The sequence below is a fragment of the Cottoperca gobio genome, chromosome 12 (genome assembly GCF_900634415.1).
Source record: "Cottoperca gobio chromosome 12, fCotGob3.1, whole genome shotgun sequence".
NCBI lineage: Eukaryota > Metazoa > Chordata > Actinopteri > Perciformes > Bovichtidae > Cottoperca > Cottoperca gobio.
This window is the reverse complement of record NC_041366.1, coordinates 11,891,219-11,897,863: the sequence shown is the minus strand read 5'-3', so window position 1 is coordinate 11,897,863 and position 6,645 is coordinate 11,891,219.

Below are 6,645 nucleotides of genomic sequence, written 5' to 3'. Positions count from 1 at the left end.
GACACTTGTGTCAAATACATGTTTTGTGAGGTCACAGTGAGCTTGACCTTGGACCACCAAAATCAAAATCAGTTTATCCAGTTAACCCTGTGTGTGTGTGTGTGTATTTAATAACAAGACAACTTTACAGCTGATTTCCTCTCTGCTAGGCCAACAGCTGATCTGCTCTCAGCGCATCTCTCTTTTTCTGTTGCTCATCCAAATACTCTTTACTTGTGGTGTAACGGACCGTAGTTGATCCGTGATCGGTACAGATCAGGTCTTAAAGATCATTTCTGTAACGGAGCACTGATTTAATCTCCATCTTTCATGTTTTCATAACCTGTCTTTTGCAATCATAAACTAAAAACTTCTACAAATGTCTCATTTTAATGAACCCTTAAAAAAAAAAGAGTCCCAAGAAACCTTTTTACTTTAGGGTGCACGGTCCTGAACCGCCCTGCCGCAAATGTAAACGCATTCTGTCGCCAAGTCCATCCCAGTCAATATACTAAACCTGTAGGCTTAGACTTAATCCACAGCCAGTAAAAAAAAAGGTCCATAAAAGGCATGAAAGTAAACACCAAGTGAACCTTCTCAAAGTGTCAATTGATTGACGTCCTTTCTGGACAACTCCACAGGACACACATATGTAAACTGACAAAAAAAGAAAAGAAGAACGGCTTAATGTACAATACACAGTCTCCTGTTGACAGAACAGCCACTGACCGCTGGAACAGCACTGAGTGTACATGTGCACTGTGTAAGCAGATCAATCTATGATACAGTATGCGATTGTGCAGTGACTTGGCGTCAGACGATCCAGGACAATAAACATTCAAACACACCAATGAGACGGGCCGTTTCCTAAATGAACAAAAGGGACCACAATAGCAATTACTGAAGTGTAGAGACACACATAAACACACACAGAACTGTTCTAGGTCATAAACTACAATGCTATACGATCCATTTTACAGCCAGACTGGCCCAGGTTCAGTCACTCATGGTTTGAACGCAGTCTCAGACTAACCTGTGTAGGATATAAACCTTAATGCAATGAATATAAGGTATGTTTTCTCACATGAAACAAAACAAACAAAGCGGTTAAGACAAATATTAAACACATTTAGCATAGAATACAGCCTTGTTGAACCACAAATGCACCTTGCGATTGTCTTATTTCTGGTTTACACTATAAATATATTTGTCTTTAGTCAGCATGCAGGATACCTAAAGTGCACACCTACAACAGCTTCTGGGATATCTACTGCGTATGAGAATGTGTATCCAGATCTCTCTTAAAAAGCTATGCAAGGCAACTTATGTATTGTATGCTCTCTCAAGACGAACACTCTATTATGACAGGCAACACATACATATCAGACAACACAGTTGCATAGCAGACATATTTTCAAGGATTTCCATCCCAGTGTTTGTGTCTGACACCCACAATGGGGAAGCATCAGCTTCAAAGTCTACGAGTGTGATTCCCCCTCTTCATTTGCATAGGCTGGATTTCCTAACCATTCAGTATAAATACAATTTGTTTCCTCTTGCATTTCTTTTTGCCCCTACAACTCTCTCCTAGCCACAAGACAATAACAAACTGATGCTAAGTGGTCTGGGAAGATGTTTCAATAAACATTTTGTTTCTCTGAACTTTGTGATGCCTCTGCTTTAATGGCACACACACACACACACACACACACACACACACACACACACACACACACACACACACACACACACACACACACACACACACAACACACAACATACAACACACCCTGCCTTACTTCAGAGAATATCCCATCCCCTCACTTTTTACCACTACATTAACCACCCCCTCACCTCTTTTCACCCCCACCTTATTCCACTATTCTCTCATCCTTCCATCCCAACAATTTACATCCAGGAGGTTGAGAAGCAGCTGGACAATAAAAGCAGCTTAAAAGGACACACTCCCACAATGTTTACGTTAGCCAGCCATGAGCAGCAATGAAATTGAACAGTAAAGGGCCAGATGTGTTGCACGCTGGCCAGGTTAGTGTGTCTACATTTATCTCTGGCTGTCACAGTCCAGGGCAAACATTGTGTAGGTTGTCCATGGGACGATGTATCCAGGAGAGACCTGGGTCTGGGGGCTTTTAAGACACCATTCAATAAAACAGTTTCTCCAAACAAGCTGTTAGGTACGATCAGATTAGACATTAAGGAAGGGAACATGGTCCAGATCAAGGATGAAAGAGATTCCCCTCGTTAAGATGTCCACCATTCCTAACACAGACTGATGATGCACCATCACTCTACCTGTAGCTATAACGAGACCAGTGCTGCAGTGATAGATTAGGATGATGGATCTCCTATGTGATACACTTTTACTCAAGAGATGATGGTGGTTTGCTAAAACAGACAGTAAAAACATATTATAAAAGCAAGACTGCTTTATAATGTTGTAAAAAGTGTGATTTCCATGTGTTTTTCGATTATAAAGGTCAAGGTGCTAGGGAGGGGGGCTAAAAGAGACGTGAACACAGGTATATTCAAACAGAAAGTATGAGAAAATAATGTGTTTTTGAACATTAAAGCATGTAAATATGTTCTAATAGAAACCCAAATACAAGTATGAACTGGAAAGTTAGCATAATATGTCACCTTTAAGCAAGGGGAATCTGGCAAGACAGCATCATAACAACACAGCAAACAGTTAAAACACATCTTTGCATGGTAGATTCATTTTTCAACTGCCAGTGTGGAGTTTCACTGTGCTTTTCCCAGGACCCGTATTTAACCTAAAGATAACTACTAGCAGATTACAAGATCTTTATGAACAATGTAGTTTAATGAGAATGTGCCATGGGGTTACGAGAAAAGATTTCCCTGAATTGCGATCAGAGTTAAAATGATTAATAGCGCCACCTGAGGTGAGCTAAGGCTGTTGCAAGTTGCATGTCAGTTTAGTAGCAAATACAGTATGTAGTTCATGTTCAGACTGACAATTGGTTGAAAGACATGTTAAACAGATGTTGATCCTGGTAGAAAAGGCTTGTGGAGATGTTTTTATCCCGTCGCACAGCCACATCCTCTTACTTACTTCATCTGTGGTGGGGGACCAAGCTACAAATCTCTCCAATCACACATAGTTTCATCTGCACGCCTTTCAACAAGGATTACTTCATGTACACAAGGCTATGCGCTCTCTCTCTCTCTCTCTCTCTCTCTCTCTCTCTCTCTCTCACACACACACACACACACACAAAGAGTTAACTAGGGTCTGTGGGTTTGGAGCTGCAGATAGCTTTGAGGGCTGCAGGGTCTGAGGTTGACGTTCGTCACAAACACACAGCAGAAAGATTTGAGCCTTTATGTGAAACGTTGATTTAAAATGTGTTTCTTGAACTAACAGTGCTGGGAAAAGCTTGGTTCCTATAGTGACGAGTGAGGGAGAAGATGAGATGTTGCTGTTTAGCATTCAAACACTACTTGCCCATAGTTTCAAATTTAGAATATGTACAGAGTTGATATATGTCCTCCACACTAAGATGAGCACAGCTTTAGTGATTATACTACTAGGATGATGTGCCCCAGCATGCAGCTCATTCCCAAACACAGCACCTTCAGACATTGCAATAAAAACACACTATCAAGTGAAAGGAGATGAAAACAATCCACCTGATATTCAGTATCAGGCCAAGATAAATCAGCTACATGGAAAATCAGTGGCTTGATGCTGACAATCTCCTTTTGAAACATTTGCATACAAACCCATGATTATCAACATGGCACTGACACTATGTGGTTAAACGGTTGGGATTGCAGTTGAGTGCAACAGCAGCATGGGGTCAGCATATTATGAAGAATAGTAAATAAAATCACACAAAAAAAACAGTATTGTTTAGTAACATCCATAAAGCCAACATGCCCTCGTCATCATACACTTGGATAAACCCAAAAACTTCCCAAAACAACAGCAATAATCTCAAGGCCAACCAATGTAGCCCCATCAACTCAAAAGTGAATCAACTGCTTCAATGCACACGTCAAACAACAACCAAAAGGAAACTTGAACCACTACAACTTTAATTAATTCACAATAGCAACAAGCAGATGACATACAGATGGTATACAGAGCAAACACAAGTAGCACAACTAAGCAGCAGTAACTTGGGTACTTAGCTAGGTGAAGTGAAGCAGAGTCCTCCGCATCTCAGTCCGTCTCAAGATAACGCACACTGGACAGGAAACTCACTTTGCACTTGAAGTAGCGTTTGAGTCCCACACCTGACACCAAATTCTCACTTTGTTTTGGTAAACACATTATTTATAAACAGTGATAACAAAATTAAATTACAAAACGAGCGAGCTTCTTTATTAAATGCTACATTGCGCATTTAGCTAACTAAATTAATGCGCAGTTTAGCAGCACCGGAGAGGCTAATGAGTGGGCGGGGCCATGACGTTTTAAATGGATAGTTATTGACGCATGCTGCAGCCAGTGGTTAGTGAACATACTGAGAGTTTTGTACTGGTTTAGTCTTTTGGTTGAACATCACATGCGTGTGTTTCAGAGACATATTTAACAATATTTGACGCACTGTGTGTTGTATTGTATTTAAAGTGCTGTAGGCCTATTTAGGTATCATTTTTAGGTACTTGGTGGGTTGAGATTTTACATACAAAACGCGATCATATATATATATATATATATATATATATATATATATATATATATATATATATATATATATATAAATAATTTATACATCATATGATGCATTGTTATAGATTAAAAAAATTGAGTATGAAATGCTGTGACAGTTTTGAAGAAAGAAAACATCACCTATGGTGGATTTCACAATAAAGCCAATAGATGGCATCAATGGACAATCCACATTACAAAAAACTGTACATGTCTCAATTTAAAACAATCATACATTCAAGCCAGCAGCATGGATGAAAAAACTATCCACTGGTGGCAAAGCTGAAGGCAGAGATATGGGAGCATTTTGGATTATTGCAAGCACCACAATGTCTAGAGTCATGTAATATGCAAGACATGACTGCATTTTAAGTGTTTTAAGTTGTGTGATCGCTGTCAAAGATAATAATAATAAAGACAAGCTGTTGTAGTAAATTCTGTGTAGAACATAAACATTATTTAAAATTGTGTATCACTATACGTTTTGTGGCCTCTTTATTGTGGTATATATCGTATCGTCAGGTTGTAGGCATTACTCAACCCTAGCAGGTTCTGTTTTTTCTAAATAAGGACTCAAACAAAGGGTCAGTTGGAGCCCAGATCATTTTTTGCACACATCTTAAAGTGGACATTCTGCATAATCAGAATACTTTTACTTTCCATACTGTAGTACAATGCTGTGACACGTAATTTACAACAGCATATCTTCTTCTCACACATGTACATGCATGCTCCCTGACCTTATCAAACATGGAATCCTCATTATACAGATTCAAAAACATTCACTAACCAAAACAGATTCTCGTCATAAATAATTAAATTACCTCCACGCCAAATTGCATGCAAGGCCAGGCAAAACAAACTGTTTTATTTTTTGCAGAGAGGACAGACTATCCCTGTAGGGTGAAGGGATGGAGGCTTATTGTGTCTGCAACATGCTGGCTATCCTTCAGCACTCTGGGTAAATGCTGGCGGTGTGACAATAGACCAGCTTGAGCTGAGGAGGCTGTCACCTCAGCACTTATCATGCCGTAGATCTTCATGATCTCCGTCACACGCACACACCTTAGACCCTCCACATCCATATATTGAAATAAACGTCTGCATGAATGACATTTTCTAAGTTAAGACATAAAGTATTACTCAGATTCAAGAGGGTAACAATCCCGACAAATGCACACAACATTAATTTTTCAACCCTTTCTTTTATCATGATCGCTGCATCTGGCCTCTGCTGTGGGAGTGACAGTTCTCTTTAGATCTCCTCCAGCCTGTGAGCAGATAACAGCCTGTCTGAGTGCTACTTGTTACAGAATGAAGCCACCCTCATCTTGCACACATGCAATCCCCATTCTCACAAATACATCTATGGTCTAATCTAAGCAATCAATGTAGGCACCCATCCCTTTCTAAGTACCTCCAGTTCCCTCTATGTGATGAATAGCAATCAAGTGCCGCTTGTAGGTGAAAATGTCACACAAACCATTATTTACATTTCAGTCATTGTCACAACCCTCATGACGGACTCATGCAATCCCATTCTGTTGCACTTTGAGGTGGCTTTCCTAACCAGAGTGCATCTTCTCCCCACTATCCCTCATCAAGGCGGAGGCTATCAAGTTCATCTCATAGCTTCATTTTCAGAATCTTTTTTGAAAAGTCTGCCTGATGCACCTGCAGATTTTTCATCTTTTACTCCCGGTCAGTAGCTTCAACTGGCCTTGAAACCTCACCTATCAAAGTGCTGGTTGGCAGATTTTGATATAGCTAAAAATTCTTTTGCACAAAGTGTTTACATTATTTGGTCAACCCTCTGTAAAGCAGCATTCCTCAGATGAAGTATGTGTGCAAGTGTGGATACAAGTCTTTCCTCTCATGATCCTTCATCCAGGAAATTGCTGCAAATATTTGAGTTTTCAACCGCGCCGTATAAAATTGGGCAGGTAGCATTACAGTCAAAGCTG